Source organism: Anoplophora glabripennis, unplaced genomic scaffold, assembly GCF_000390285.2.
Source record: "Anoplophora glabripennis isolate ALB-LARVAE unplaced genomic scaffold, Agla_2.0 scaffold1, whole genome shotgun sequence".
Lineage (NCBI taxonomy): Eukaryota > Metazoa > Arthropoda > Insecta > Coleoptera > Cerambycidae > Anoplophora > Anoplophora glabripennis.
Window position 1 is genome coordinate 3,887,006 of NW_019417028.1, and position 17,792 is coordinate 3,904,797.

The window sequence follows — 17,792 nt, forward strand, 5'->3', positions numbered from 1 at the left end:
CGCGTTTGCTCACGTTTTTGGTCTAACGTGAGCAAACGCGGCACCCAACGCGCGGACAGCTTTCTCATGTTTAAATGTTGATTTAATATGTGACAAACACGTTCTTTTGACATGTTCATAACCTCTGCTATCTCTCTCACTTTAATTCGGCGGTCGTCTAGCACCATTTGGTGAACTTTGGCGATGTTTTCGTCGGTAGTTGCAGTTTTTGGACGTCCCGAACGTTCATCGTCTCCCAAGCTCTTACGGCCATGTTTAAATTCAGCTGACCAAAATTTCACTGTGGTAAATGATGGTGCAGAGCCCCCATACACAAAATCCAACTCATCTTTGATTTGCGTAGGCGTATTGCCTTTCAAAAACAGATATTTAATGACAGCTCGATACTAGATTTTGTCCATTTTCATAAAAACACTCACATCAACTCACGCAATTGACTGTTACATAATAACTGCGATTCGAAAATGGCTGAAACTTTGGTGAGTAACTGTCAACAGATGAACAACGAAATTCACTAGCCTTTACTTACGAGTGCTGCCATCTTCATGTTGAGGTCGGAAACTTTTCAGACCACCCTCGTATATAACAGTGACAAAGGATACCGATTTGTCGGTGTCCTTAAAATGTCACACCGCGCCACAAATTCGTTTCCAAAGTCGAATAATTGAAATTATTGCGGGAACCTCCAAGTTCCGCCGCGTAAATTAATCTCTGGAGAGTTTATTATAGAGATCAGCAGTTCAGGGAGGGAGGGACTGTGCTGAACTGAATGGAGGCGTTCCATTAAGTCATAATTCTGCACTATCTTTACGGCGGCTATTCCAGGCACGTCGGGTCATTACAGTTTTATTGATTTCGGTAGTTTGTAATTCAATGTTGCTCTTGGAACAATTCGCCAGTGCATGTGGGAGTTCAATGGTTCGATTCTTACGTAATAGCGGTGGGTGGGCAAGAAGAAGTTATTTAAAAGAATAAATGCATGCTTCGGATATGTACAAATGAATGCGATAATTTAACGTTTGCCAAGGACATCTCATTTTATCTACCCCCCTTAAGATTTTTACATTTTATATAGAAAAAAGTGGTTTTAGGAATGCAATATTTAAAAAAAAATTTCACTTGGGTCATATTAATAAGTAAATTTTTCAGAATGTCCCATAGGATCATAAAATTGTCCCTTCATAAAAAATAGTTATTTATTGTGTTTTTAAGTAGTATTTTATCCACGCAAGAATATATATACAGGGTGATTCAGTCATAATGTCATTAATTTTAATCACGTATTCGGAAGATTTAATAAAGACAGAAAATCGGAAAAAAAAATTTGTTTACTTGACTTTTAAAAATGAAGGAAATCAACCCATAACTCCCGCTAAGAAGACGGCCCTGCCAGATGCCCGGATGCTCGGAAAATTTTGTAACGTAATGTCACGAACAAATCGTCAGCTGAAGCGAACAGCGTTGCCAAGTTCACATCATAATCTGTGTTCACATTTAATTAATCCGCTTTAGTATACGGATACATATGTATGAAACCAATAAAATTCAAGTAAATAAAGGGTCATGCTGCATTTTATTATAACTAATTTTAATAATTTAGTGCAAAATGTTTTAACAAGCCTGACTTCTCGAAGTCAACTTTCGTTAAAAGAAAATAAATAAAGCATTATTCCACTAGTGGATAAAGTATCACTTTAGACGGTTCATATGTGTGGATAAAAGTAGAACGCGATAAGATTATTTTTATAAAATAGCTCTCATCTTTCTCTGTAAATTATAAAAGAGTTTAAATTTAACATACAGGGTGTTCCTAAATAAGTGTCGCAACGGAACACTGTATATTCCTCTTGTAAAAAGAAACATTCTTTTCCTCTTCCATTTTTCTCTCCGGGCTTTCGTTTTCGAGATACACGGTGTCAAAACTTTAATTTTTTTTTAGTTTTTCGCCAATATCTTAGGAATCGTTTGAACTACAGGACTGAGCTTTTGTACACACATTACCACTATTAATAGCTACTTTTTCGCACNTAATATGATTGTGGATAAAATATATTTAAAAATGTAACCATTGTTTAGAACGCGATAAGATTATTATAAAATAGCTCTCATCATTCTCTGTAAATTATAAAAGACTTTAAATTTAACATATATTTCATAAACTTAGCTCTTCTCTTGGGTGTACGTACAGTAGAAACGCCATTCCGGCATTCCATCTAACAAGCTGAAGTGAGCGGCGATAGTTGGGAATATATCGCCAGTAAATCTTTGGATTTTCATATCAGCACTATAGTACCCCTTTGGGGACAACTAATCTAACTTTTCCCGCAATGTGAAAGCCGGTGAGCAATAATTCTAGGAACAGGGCTACGTGTCGAACATTTTATCATTAGGTGGGGATATCTCAGTTCCGTATTTTGGTGTCAAGTTAAAAAAGGTACTTTTCACATAAAAGGCATTATAAGCTGCAATATTTTTTCTAGTAAAGTAGTTTAAAAAATCTACCCCGACCTGAGTTTAGTTATCGTATTCTGTAGGACAAACACAGAAATTACATACAGTGTGTATCAGCCAAATTGAACAAATTCAATAATAAATAAATGGAGGTGAAAAAATGCTAGGCACGACGATTGGTATTTTTAGTTGCACAATTTTTTCAACAAAAAGTTTTTATACAGGGTGTGTCATGTAACAGTGGTAAATACCAAATTTCTTATTTTAAATGCAACACCCTATATATTATTCAATTTTTGGATTCTTCAAAAAATTCTAGACATATTTCATGTATAATGTCCTATACCTATCTTCAACTGTTTCGGAAATTAAAAAAAATAATTTGATTACAGAAATTCACTACAACACTGTTACGGTTTTATTTGGGCTAATATGAACTAACTATGAAATAATTCCGAACTATATTTATCCAGGGTTAGTTCCATATTGTTATGCAACACACTCAAAAAATATGTAATCAGTAATACAGTTTATTTGCTGATAATGTAAAAAAGCAGAAAAAACATTGTGAATGTAGGAGGCAGGTATTCAAAATGCTCGCCGCGAACGTCTTGGCAACATCCTAATCTTAAATACAAATTTCTTCTAACCTTACTCAACATCTCAGGCGTAACCGATCTAACAGCAAGCGTTATTCGTCTTCTTAAGTCAGCGAAGTCGAGTGATTTAGTTTTGTATACAATACTTTTGACATATTCCCATAAGAAGAAGTCCAATGGTGTCAGATCAAGGGATCGTGATGGCCATTCTATCGATCCTCTCCTCCCTATCCACCGATTTGGAAATATTCGGTTGAGGTACTGACATTGATTTGGTAATGGGACGGTGCTCCATCTTGCTGAAACTGATCATATTCGCTGAAACTTGTGAGTGTGCTGGATCAAGATATGAGTTTGTCAAAGTTGACACGACATTATTTTGGAACAGTGCTAAATAATTATCGCCATTCAAATTGCTATCAATGAAAAAGGGACCTAGGATAAGATCTCCAACAATTCCTGGCCAAACATTAACCTTTCAGGATATTGCGAATATCAATAATTCAAATAATTTTTTTTAATGTTAATTTTTGCAATAAATCTGAAAACACTTATTTCTGACAGAGGTATAGGACATTGTACATGAAATATGTCTAGACTTTTCTGAAGAATCCAAAAATTGAATAGTATACAGGGTGATGAGTTTAAAATGAGAATGTTAGTATTGACTACTGTTACATGACACACCGTGTATAAAAAGTTTTTGTTGAAACAAATGCGCAACTAAAAATACCAATCGACGTGTCCGAGCATTTTTCTAACATGCCGTATACCATAAAAATTCCATATATTCATGTATTATCACAAAAATTTAGGAGAATAGGTAACAAATTCGAACAGTTCTGCAACCCATACTTTTCGGACATTTTTTGAAAGAAGCCTCCAAATAATGGTGTTCAAATCTCAAAAACATTGCATTTATAAATATAATAAACATTATGTTGAAGAAATCTCTCGGCATAGATTGGATGATTTTAAAATGAAAATAAAATCGTTAAAAGAAAATTAAAATGAGTGTCAAATTACTTCATGAACCCTGATCCTTATTGGCTAGAAATTTGTTAAAGGAAGCAGTAAATGCCGCTGTGAATGAGCAACCAGGTTTATGCCCCAAAGCTTCATTGATTGCCTCAAAGTGAGAGAATTCGTTTCGGAAAAATTAAATGTCGCTCATGCGAAAAGGAAAATTGTCCAATTATAAACGATTCTTAAGCATATTTCCTTTTTTTAATTTGTTTAGTCCCAAGGAATTTCTTTAAATGTATGGAATGAAAGGAATTCCGAACAAAGGGGAAATTGGTGTTCCCTTGTGAACATCGATAATTGAAACATAATTCACATTTAATAACAATAATGCCGAAAATTCGTTTGGAATGGAGAACAGCTCTCAAGTCTCGAGATTTTGACATTAATTGTTCGGAAGCTTGTACATTTATATCAAATTGGTGAGAATATTTGAAGAGAAATAAATCGAGGATGTCGAGGAATAAAGACTCGCAGAAATATTTATTGTAAATATAATAATTTAATTTTTTAATCCTTTAATTTGCAAACTAAGGCAATATTTATTTATTTAATAAAGAAAGCATTGAAAATAACATTCGTTCCTAGTCCGCTTCACTATTTATGAGATTCCGCATATTAGGGCCATATTACGGCCAAAATATAAGCCCATTTCAGCGCTCTAGAGGGATTTGGTGAGAGGCGTGTTGGAACAAAACCGTCAGGGTTTTATCTTAAGCCCACGAATAAAAATAATCAATTTGCCTTATCTGGGAAATGCAATACTGAATACTGAATCACGGCTCTATAAAATTTTATCTACCAAATTCCAGATTTTCGTATATCACCGGACTGCAAATTTTTTTACCAGAGAGTAATGACGCAAGCAACAGTTTGATTTCGGCTAAACCATAGCATTTAACTAATCTTGAAAAAGAGAGACCTAAATGAAGTGAAATACCATTATCTTCTCTGAAAAAGCTTTTGTTCTTAAAAGTGCATTTTGTGGACCTAGTTTCTTGTATCGCCTTGTACATCTCACGTTTACAATGAAGGATTTGCAACAAAATGTGAAAAAATTAACTGAAACTGAAAAATAACTCATCACCCAATTGCGACGTGTGACTAAGATTACATCTTCCTTAATCAAACTTTATATAAACCCATTAAAAGCAACACGATTCGAAAGTTTCCAGTAATTACTTACATGTTCCGTTTACTTACATGAAACAGGAACAAGATTTTCCCAGTGTATCACGGCCCGACAGTGACAAATGATCTAATAATTTCATATCTTCGCACTTTCAAGATAAATAGAAAAATTAAAAAGTTGAGTTTCGAACATAACACATCCATTAGCTTTTGCAACTTGCCTCTGCCTTCCTTTAGCAAATTTTGGTCAGATTAGGTCTTGTAACAGCTCTTCACATCATCTTTAAAATTTATGTTTGTATTGCATTTAAAATTGGAGAAATATATCATCTATATCTAATTTGTAGATAAACAATTTGTTTTCTATTATAAACGAGATTTCCTAATTTTATTTTGTTATTTTACATTAAGTTTTGAGCTCAGATGCAATTCTCGATATTTAACAACTTCGTTGGGTTATAACAACGCGGTTGACGTAAGCTAGAGGCATGGTTCTTTTCGGAAGGGATAGATTTATTTCCAGTTTCCCGAAGTCTTCGTTCTACCGCCGAAAAAGTTTGTCTGTGGGGAACTTGACGAATTGGATATCTCTCATTATGCGCTCTTGTTGCCGCAGCACAGTTTTTGCGACATTCAAAATACACTTGTAGCATGTAAACATATTCATATTATTAGTAAAATTTGTCATAATTCTTGTTAATTCACACCCAAAAAGTATTTAGCTGATAACAGTGACAACTTACAGAAGAGTTAATTGTGACAACTGGCCTGACAGCAGCACGCTTAGTTTTTCTTTGATTGATTGCAATCATATACTCTGTGAGGTGAATGGTAATACATTTTATTTTTTTATTAATAAACGAAAAGTTTTAAAGGAAAATTGCCAGAGAGGTAAAAGTTTCTAAAAGAACAAGTTTATCTATTGTGTATTTTTGGATATCGAGTTTTTACGAAATATAAAAGTTATGGCAAAAAATGGCTTGAGGGGTGGTTATTTCAACCCCTTTCGAGAGTTAAAATTTTCGAAAAATAGTTGAAAACTCGCATCTGTATTAGTAAACAACCTGTAAAAAATTTGTTATTTGTACCTCTTTCGGTTTTCAAATTACAGCCAATTTTCATAATTTTTTTGGAAACTTTGATGGCCCATATCTCTTCAGGGGTGAACATTTTACTTCATACAATTTTTTGCACATCGTGTTATTTTGAAATGTAGATTCACTGGTATTATTTATGCTACTCCATTCAAAAGCACCCTGTATATTGATTTGGTTTCGTTCGCTTTAATCTTCCAATCTCCTCCCTTCGATGAGTTTGATATCGCCATATCATCTACAAATATCCCTACTGTTGTGGCCCTAGCGTGCTACCTTGCGGAACTCCTGATAATATGGAGAAGTGACCTTAGGTTTCTCCACTGACTTTGGTTTCAAATTGGATACGATTTTAGTAGATCGAATTAGCTTGATGGAGGTGTTATTTTAATTTTGAATTTTATCCTGAAATAAACTAAATATTGATAGGAACTATTTGTCTTTATCAGAATGAGAAATATTCTCGCGAACGGCGATATATGTTTTTCGCAGCACCCCTTAGCTAGATATTTAATTAATTATTAATGAAATGGTGTAAATTCAGGTAGAATACAATAGAATCAGCCCAAACTATATAATCCTCTGACGCACGATACCTATCCCCCGAACAAAGAGAATGACTAGCTAAAACCCTATTCAATGTAGTTGTTGAAGCGAATAAATGGGAAATAGAAATCAATCGGAGGAAAACTAAATATTTCAAAATAGACAGGGTAGTTTGAACTGAAACGCCAGGGAGCGGATAAATTGGGAAATTTCTGGAAGTGTTTAGTAATAAGCAACATAAATTGTGACTGAGATTAAATCTAGCATATTGTTGTCTCCCTAAAAACGTTATCATTTGTACCAATTCAAAAATACAATTCCCTTATCTTATAGAATGAATTACGAAAAGTCACAATGCAATAATAAATTTTGAGTCTCTTGCCTTTTTAATAACGGTTGATCCCCTTTGGAGAACTATATTTGAGTTGCATTTACAGAAAAGACAAGTAACCTCGCAATAGTGCAGCCTGCACCTGCGTTATTTCCTCTGGGTATTGCTCGAGACGTTTTTGGTGGCTTACGTATGTTTGCTCAACTAATCCAATGATCTCCTTACTTCTACGTATCTTGTAGAGCAGTATATATGTAATTATGTAATTCTGCACTTGCGTCGCCTCTAATGTTTCGCTTTTTCATGTTGTCCAATTTATTTACATCGCGCGAGACATTGCCTTGTATCTACAATTTGCTTTGTATTACGACAGGAGTCATCTGAACATGATATTTTACAAAAGGCTGTACAGAATTTGCTCCTAACTTTATATATTTTCTATAATTCTGCCATATTCATCAATTCATTATTTTGTTACAAAAAGATCCTATCTATTTTGAAATATTTCTCATTTCTGTAGATACGAAATTTACGAAAAATAGAATAAAAGAAGGATTCACTTTTCGGAAGGAATTTGAGAATAGAAGCTTACGATACATGTTTCTAAAGATTACAGGTAGCTATCTTATAAATATATCCCCCCACCCCTCCCCTCCATTAAATCAAACTTACACCCTGTAGAATATCTCTTAATCGACATAAAAACGACATTGTTTTCAGATCATTTTATTTTTCAATTGTGTGAATATAAAATATATCACAGGTCGAGATCAAATGCCTTTTATCATGCAGCGAAATATGAAAAAAGTGTTGTATTTCAGGACAGCAGCTGCATTGTTTGGAATTATTTCGGTCTCATATTAAATTTTCAGTTTTGCATAAATATACTGCGGCAAATACTGAATGGTAGATATGAATTTTAGGCTTTCTTTCATAACGTGAATATTATTTTTCGAATACCATACCTTGAAATTAGACTTTAAATTAATTCTGCAAACGAAAATATGTGAAACGGAAATATATGAAACTAAAATCCATACGATACAAACTGCATATAAAGGGCAACTCTAGGATCCCTTTTTATCTATCCACCATGGACCTTAACAGTTGACTGTCGACTTCAGTTGTACCAGTTTCCCTCGATAATAGGAAGAAAGTTATTTCAGCTTTTATCATCAAGACAGAGAAGAAAACAGACCCGATATAAAAGTTTTGCAAAGCTTGCATTGGTAGTTGCATTGGAAGGTGATGAATAAACAAGACAAGTGTAAATAATATTTCAAAATTATTTTGCATTTATAATTGAGAAATATTGAGAAATAACATATGCTTCTTTCTCTGAGATGAATCCTATAACTGTGACAGTGACATTGCGACATATACTTTCCATTCAACATAAGGTTCATGCAAGATTTAATGTTTTATTAAAAAAAAAATAAAGATTCCGACATCATCTAAAGTATGTTTTCATATTAAAGTTATGGTGTGTTCATAGTTCATCTATTTTTGAAGTATAAAAAATATTAAAAACAAAAATAACACAAATCCTGGTATTTCCTGTGAAAATAAAGTCATTATGTCCATAACGATGCGACATTCTTTTAGGAATCCTTCTGTAAATAATCGCCATTGATAAAATCTTTACTTCTGGACATTTTCCCACGACAGATCCCAATTTCTTTTATATATAACTTCAACTTTTCATGCTATTCTTGGCAGTTGTTTGCACGATTTTATTTTGGCTGGTACGTAACTAGATTCTTTAAATACTGAAAATATACAACTTAATTATATAAAGAAGACAAGTGTCTCATAAGTAGGGCTGTCAGGACTGAGCCGCTGGACATAGGCGTACGCATTATTAATTAAAAAGCAACAAATTAAATTGTCTACAATACCTGTTTAAGCCGTCCCCTTCATTTAAATGTTTGATTTTTTATTTTTCTCAGGTCAGCACCACAGCTTTATCAGCAGTAAACTTGTCCAACAAAGCGGCACTCAAAACGTGTTATCTTAAGTGCATGTAGGCCATAGGGAAAGTTAATGATGAACAATACTTTCTTTTACTAAAAAAATATAAACAATAAAGTAATTCAGTAAATACATGCTTATATAATATGTATAAATACGCTTAAAATAAATATTAGTGACATAAAGTAATAAGTATTAAATCCTAGTATAATAAACTACCTGATGATGCGATCTATAAACGGATTCTATCCATATTGTGGAGCCGATGGCAACGATGCGTAACACAATTCGTGTTTCACAATGATGCAGTGACGTAAACCTTATAATCATGGTTCACTTTATTTTATGTTGATGATGCCTTTGGTGCGCGGCCAATTATGACAGCTCTACTCATAAGCGAAAAAGAAAAACATTTTTTCATGTAAAAACTATTACCTGCGTTTAAAACTGGTTTTTAATTAAAATGTATGAGGACGAAACCTATTCTGTGGCGTTGTACCTATACATTTTTTTCCTCACTTTTGATTTATATAATTAAAGTATTGTGGGTACACATGGCGCAAGTGACCCATTTTTAAGTATAACGTCAATAGCGCCATTCTGACGCCATCCCGAACGCACCAGGGTTCCCGGAAGACGACCCCGGCAAATTGGCATCAAGGACCAGGTACTTCTGCGAACGACTACACACCACGAGGAGGGACTCTCCAGCAAACACTCGAACCGATAACACGTCTTTTGAACGGGTATGATTTTCGACGTAGTTTCCTTGTTTGAGGCTCATGTTGCTTACTGCGTTGCGCGAAATAAAAACCACAAAATCGCGTACTTTCACTGAAAAGATCACGTCGAAGTCACCACTTAACGACTTATATTGTAGATTTTTTTAATAATGTTTCTTACTGATAAATTTTTTTACAGACTTGAAATCGGAGTGATTTGCGGAGTTGTTTGGCATCCAATATCAGTCATTAATAAGACTCCGCGACTCTATTCCTTTGACGAGGACTGTCATCAAGATTTTCCCATTTCCCGCATTTCCCGAGATCGAGAAAACGGTATCGCTTATTAGGAAGGAAGTCAGTGATGGAACTGGAGATATAATTCTGGGGAAATTGCTTTTGTGTAAGTTGAGGTACGCAATAACAAATTCCTAGCAGAATCGTATACATTTTTTTCCCTGACAGTTTCACGCTGTACTAAATCATTGCTGTTTTGTAACTCACTGAAAGTATTCCTGCAAACTTGTACTTCTTTGCATAAGCATAAAAGTTTTTCTGGAAGAAATGCAGGCTTGAAATCGTTCTGTTGACTTCCATAAAACGAACGTAAGCATCGTGTTCTGTCGCACCAACCGTTCTTCCGTGAAAACGTAGTGGACGTTATGACATCATAAAATACGCTCCCAATGGCACTATTTTTAGATGCAGGTCTTAACCCTTGCTTGAGTCTTGTCAGCCGGGGACAATTGAATGCCGGGAACACACATACATCCAGATAATGCAGTGCTTTTTATCTGAGCACTCGATATTTATGTTTAAGGATAGGAAAGGAGGAACTATGGAGTGGGAGATGTTTTTACTACATAGTATATAGGAACAGAATCGACATAAAGTTTTCATACTGCTTTAACTAATTCAAATTGTAAAAATGTTTACCCAATTTTCATCAAAGCAAGTTATATGTTGGGTGTCCTAGGGCGTTAGGTTTTTTGCGAGCACAAGTGAGTAGAAAAACAAAATTTCGGACTCTTATATATCTGCTCCTATCTCTGTTATTCTTTTGCCCTTCATTTTACTTTACCTTCAAAAACTTGATTAGAATTTGAAAGAGGAGGGAATGGGGAAAAAAGTTTTGCAATAACATCAAGCCCTTTATTGCTTAAATAAGTACGTAAGTAGGTTTGCGTATTAAAGAAAGAAACTAGAAGGGTTTTGTTAAAGTAAAAAGTTTTAATACACAATATAGAAACGTATTTTCAAAAGTTTGTAGTCTACTGAAAAATTTAATGGTTTTGTGGAGTGCATATGAAAGAACTTCCCTTAGACTACTCTGACAAAGGCATTGTAAGAGTGAAGTAGATGTTCGAAGCGTGTATTGTTTTGTCTCTTCACTTTTACAGTACATTCTCTAAGAAGTAAAGCAATATGAAATTTAAAACTGCAACTTTTTGTTTCTCGCAACTTTTAATTTTTATTGTTTACTTTATAAGTTAGGACGTTAAAATAACAATATTACCTAATTATGGCCACTTTTATCTTCATATATGACAAACAAATGAATGCCAGGTGAATAATGTTTTCAAAAATGCAGTTTCCCTTCTTGTCATGATACCTAATTATAAATAATAAATATGTATATAAAAAACGATACATATTTAAAGAATATGCATTTCACAATATACTTTTCATTGCGACATCAAAATTATAGGCAAAAATAAGTATCTTAAGAAAGTTTACTAAAATGCACAGATGTACTTGAAATTTATATAGCGTATTAGCCAGTGCTGCCTCTGTGCGTCATATTTTATTGAATTTTTTTTTTTGAATCTAGATGTTGAGATTTTGTTATTGAAAGTTGTTCCTTTTAATATAAGTTTATATGGCGAAGATATATTATACGGCTCTTTTTTTGTCCATAACTGAGAAAAGAATGTAGAAATTGTGAAACAAAACTTTTCCGTAAATAGTAGTATTATCTTATTTTTGATGTAAAACTAATGTAAGTTTTGAACATAGTACAGCTGTATTAATTGATAGCAGTTCCTTTTAATATATTTAATGGTTTATAAAAACATCGTAATCCGTACCCAGCAATATTTAGGGTTACATAAAGTTTTCTTTACTTGATTAATATAATTAGTAATACTTGAGATAAAAGCATTTGTACAGAATAACAAAGGAACATAAATATTTCTCAGCAAACTTTATTTCTAAAAAATTAGTTATAGTTGCAAAACTTTTGTAACATTACTAAAATACAGATGAAAAACACGAACAGTGAGTAATAATGTAATTTCTATCACAGAACCTTCAAAATTGCATCCAACATTTTCTTTGACTTGGACGAGAGATGGGCGTGAGTGTCATTTTATTTCTTTAGAATTAGATTAACATAATTATTTTCTCGTTGTTTTACCAGTTCACATGATTTACGGATTTTAAATAAAGGATACAAACGAGGATAATACGATATTTTTGCTATATATAATAATTATATTGTACATAGTTTACACACAGTACATTTTTGAATGCGTACGCATCTTTACTCGAATTTGACGCGCAATATCTCCGATGTCCGAGGTCTGTAGGTTCGCAGTGTGTACAACTGCACTCGATTATTAGCGCTGTTGCCACATCTACATAGTCTTTATGCGTTCATTAAATATAATTTAAAACTACTTAAATATGATATTTTTATGTTGTTAATTTTCAATATGTATGTTATGTGCATATTGAGTAGATTTCTTTGCTATATAGATAGTGTTTATCGCAAATAATTTCAATAGAATTTAATTTTTTCCAGTTGGTAGCCGGTTTTAGTCCCATAAGAAAAGCATAGAACCCCCCCCGTGATCCTCACTTACCTCGGACATCCAGAGGTTTTTTTTTTATCTTTTTTAATTTTCTTCTTTCAACTAACAATATGACAAAATATCCGAAAAAAGAACAACTACGCCACAAACAAATACTTTCAGATAATATTTTCTCATTAATAGAGCTGTCATAATTGGTCGCGCACCAATCATCAACATAAAATAAAGTGAACCATGACTATAAGATTTATGTCATTGTATCATTGTGAAACACGTAAATCGTTTTACGCATCGTTGCCATCGATTCCACAATCGAATGAGATCTGTTTATAGATCGCATCATCAGGTATGTTTCTACTCTTGTCTCAGCGGTAATAAAATGTCTTAATCTGAAGAGAACGACCATTCGACATCTACTGATGCAATATTTGCATAATTAAATAATCTACTTCCTAGCGCCAATTTTTGTTTAATATGTGTTTAATTGTGTGTAATTTAATTTGTTGCTTTTTAGTAAATAATGTGTACGCCTATGTCCCGCGGCTCAGTTCTGACAGTCTGAATCAAAAGATTGTTTTCGTTACATTAATAAAGGGCAAGTATTGAATTCTATGTTAAAAAGTTTATACCTCTAATATTTTATTGTCTTTTATATCTGACGTAAATATATTTGATGCATTTACGCCGTTCTGCTTGTCGTTTTTAATTATTTATTAATCTGGCGAGAATTTAAAATTGTGAACAATAAAATAAACACATTTCTGTATTTAAACAGAGGTTTTATTAATTTGAGTAGGTAGAGCTAATAACGTTATTTTAACGAGTTTTAATGAAATTATTTTTATTACTGTAACTAATTATTATTAGCAGCGTAAACTCTATTATTTTTAAAGAGCATTGCATCAAAAAGTAATGAAATTATAATTAAATAACTGTAATAAAATATTCAACAAAAAGGATATTTAAAATTTAAATTCTACCCACTTTTGTTGTGCAGTTTTGTTAAAACACTGAATTTCACAAACGTAGACTGAGAAATTATGTTTCATATGCAGGTTTTGTCAAGCTTTTTAGTTGCATCCTGTATATTATATCTGCATTGTAGCTTTTCGCCCACTCTATTATTTCCATTAAGTCTAATTCTTCAAAAGAAACCTAAAGCATATTTCCCTCTCTTGCTTTGTATATAGGGTGTTAATAAACTTATGTCAAATATTTTTGCCATATGTTCATTATGTCAAAATGAGGTAAATACATGGATTTGTGTTGAGTAAAATGTAATTTTAAAATCTGACTTACCTCAACATTTCAAGGAGCCACCTTTTGAGAACTGCTGATTTTCATAGAAGATGCTCGATGTACCCACCATTTGCCTGCATACAAGCTTTAGCGCGACGTATCCAATTCGCTCGCACGCGTTGCAACATTGCTACGTCCACTGGAATCATATTGTAAGCTTCGGCAATACGATGAAGCAGTTGATCGATGTCACGAACTTTCGTGGAATACACAATACTATTCACATATCCCCACAAAAAGAAGTCTAAAGGGGTGAGGCCCTCAAAAGAGAACTTGAAAATACGGCTATTAAATGTACTCTTGAAAAACAGTACAGCAATCACTACAACAATATATTAAAACTGACTTTCGAATACAGCCTGACTTCATAAGAAACCTATAAACTCGTAAAAAGTGTTACAGAATTTTTTGTAAGTACTTGCCGCGATAAAATATATGTATTTCAGCAGTTACAAAACAGTTTTAAACACATTTTTAATTAGCTTTTTTCTCTATGATCTTAAACTTCCAATGCAAGTTTGTGCCATCAGTTAACTCAGTTTTGCTCCTTTTTCACCCCCTTTAGATTTTCGACCATAATTCCATTAACACCCTGTAGAAAGAAATTAAATACTTCCTCTTGGATTTACTGCTTCACATAATGATTAGGGAAACAATATTCTTAAAATTCATTATACAGATACACCCGTTCAATTACGTTTTGCCCAATTTTGAAGAATATTTAGTAAATCTATTTTATTTAGACTATATCGTTCAAGTGACGCAGTTGACGTTCAAACACACGAACGCAAAATCTCCATTATTTCAAATATAATTCATCGGCGTGTAATGTATGCCACAACTCCTTGACTTGACAAACTAGTTGTGTCCTCGGTATTAGCGAACTTCGAAAGTCGTATGACGCGTAGAACTGACTTTCTTTCCGTGGAACTTCTGTTTTTGTCCCATCCCCTCTGATTAACGATAATAAAACATCGAATTACTCTCCAGGGTCGTTTGTCGAATCTTGGTGGATTTATAAATAAGAAATAGGGCTGCTGGCCGAGATTTACGACATAAGAGCCGGTTAGTTTCCATGGCCCAAATGTACCCGTTGAGTGGGGATCGTTAAAAAATATATAGGGCAGCAGATGCCCATAAATCTGAGCTGAAAAATAAAAAGGTCTTCGTGGCTGTGATTTCGAAATAATTTAAACTGCATAAAAACTTACGTCTGGTTAAAAACATGTTTCGGTGCTTAGGGGGTTAAAAATTTCACACTGAGAAAAACTGAGACGTAAAAAATGTAAAATAGACGTCACTGATACGTGGGCAACAAATTAATCAGAAGATTTGAAAACCATCACTCGTGATTTTGGATTTTTTGACATTTCAACACTATTTGTAACAAAGTGTCGCTTTAGAAATTGTAAATAAGAAATTATATAAAAACTCTACGACTCTAAAGATTAGACCGCATAAAACTTGCATAGGTTTATTCCACAATGTTCCAGAATAATCCGTTTTAAATACATTACAAACACCCTTAAGTCATTTATTTTATTCTCGGCCATCTGCGCTTTTATATGTAGTCACCTTTCTCATATTTATATGGAAATATTGCCAGCAAGCGAACCTACTAAAGAATATTTTATGAAAAAATTTGTTTTGTAAAAAAATTAAAATACCACCATGTGTCTTTCGATATACAAAAAAATATTTACTTCTGGATTGCTCTGATATTTCTCGTAGCACGGTATCTCTTGCATTGGAAACCAGAAATTTAGACAAAGAAAAATATATTATCGTATCTGAAACCTTAATTTGGTGGTGAAAATTCGAAATACTTGAAATTATTCAATTTTCGTGGCTGAAAACATACATAGGTATTGTATTCTCGGAACCGAGAGAGTTGTACTAAACCAAATTTGGAGAGGACACAGTTAATACAATGCGAAACATCGCCTTAATGTTACAAATGTTGTCACCGCCGTTCTTGGGGGTGAAAATTCGAAATATTTGGAATTATTTAATTTTCGTGGCTGAAAATATACATAGGTATTGTATTCTCGAAACCGAGAGATTTGCACTTAACCACATTTGAAGAGGACATAGCTAATACAACGCGAAACATTGCCTTAATGTTGAAAATGTTCTCACCGCCGTTCTTGGGGGGTGAAAATTCGAAATATTTGAAATTATTCAATTTTCGTGGCTGAAAACATACATAGGTATTGTATTCTCGAAACCGAGAGAGTTGTACTAAACCAAATTTGGAGAGGACACAGTTAATACAATGCGAAACATCGCCTTAATGTTACAAATGTTGTCACCGCCGTTCTTGGGGGTGAAAATTCGAAATATTTGGAATTATTTAATTTTCGTGGCTGAAAATATACATAGGTATTGTATTCTCGAAACCGAGAGATTTGCACTTAACCACATTTGAAGAGGACATAGCTAATACAACGCGAAACATTGCCTTAATGTTAAAAATGTTNAACCTTGTTTCAGTTCTTACAACTTTTCTCAGATTATTAATGAGGCCACTAGAATTACTTGTACCTCTAGTACTTTAATTGATCCTGTGTTTATTACTAATACTTACATTGTTGAATCTTTTGGAACAATTGCTGCTGACGGTATATCTGATCATAGAATGGTATTTTGTAACCTAAAATTTACTAATAATAAAATAGTGCCTAGAATTATTTCATACCGTTGTTTTAAGCACTTTAATTTGAACGATTTTTTAAATGATTTGTATAATGTATCTTGGTTTGAGATGATTTATGAAAATAATCTTGATAAAAAGATCTCGATTTTTAATAAATTTTTAACAAGTCTTTTTGACAAGCATGCTCCTGTAAGAAAAGTAAGGGTTACTAAACCTCGAGCTCCTTGGCTGACTCCTAATCTAAAATTTATCATGAAACAAAGAAATAAGGCACTTCAAAAATTTAAACGTACTCGCGAGCATACTGATTGGTTACATTACAAAAATTTACGAAATTACTGTGTCTCTATGGTACGACAAGAAAAAAAAGGGTACTTGGAATTTATTGCTTCTCAAAAAAATAGTAAACGGACTTGGAAAGCTCTTGACTCTCTCAATATTCGATCTTGTAAAAATTTTATTTTGCCACCTCAGATGACTGACCCTAATGAAATTAATGACTTTTTTGCTTCATTTTTGAGGAATGTCTCTAATAATTGTGATGACCAACTTTTATTTAATGCAAATTTAATTTCCTTTTTTTTGACAATTAAAATTTTTCTGACATATGGAAATATCTGACAGATTATATAATTTAATTTCTAAAATGACATTTCAACAAGTTTATATTTTTACAACTTTTCTACTAACCTAATCTTATCTATATTTCCACATTTCGACTATCCAAATCTGCTTAAACCCAAATGATGCTCTGCTTCGTTATAAATTATATCATCCTGCTTATCACGTCTCTTTATCCGGTTAGAAATTTCCACAAATTACTCTTATTCCTGTATGTAGTTCTCTTCTAATTTACTTTTCTCTTAACGGTATTTCTTAATTTTTCCTCTTCCACTCTTACTATTCTTAAATTTTGTTTTGAACAAACCTCTTCAGCTTTCCTTTTATAGATACTGTGTCAACTCATATATTATATCTAATAAAATTTTCTTTTCTAGATTTGTCCTCAATACTTTAAGTTAATAAATCAAATTAATCTCTACTATTGACTATATCTGTCTCTATAAATAATTTAATTTCCTCTTTAACTAAATTTATAATCAACCATCAAAATTCTTATTATCTTTATACTACATCCTAACTACATTCCAAAACA

General features: G+C 33.1%; 1 protein-coding gene across 1 annotated transcript in view; it reads left to right on the plus strand.

Annotated features, from left to right (window-relative positions):
• Positions 1-17,792, plus strand: part of LOC108917105 (FMRFamide receptor-like) — a 224,134-nt gene that overhangs the window by 187,211 nt on the left and 19,131 nt on the right. The gene's annotated exons all lie outside the window — the stretch shown is intronic.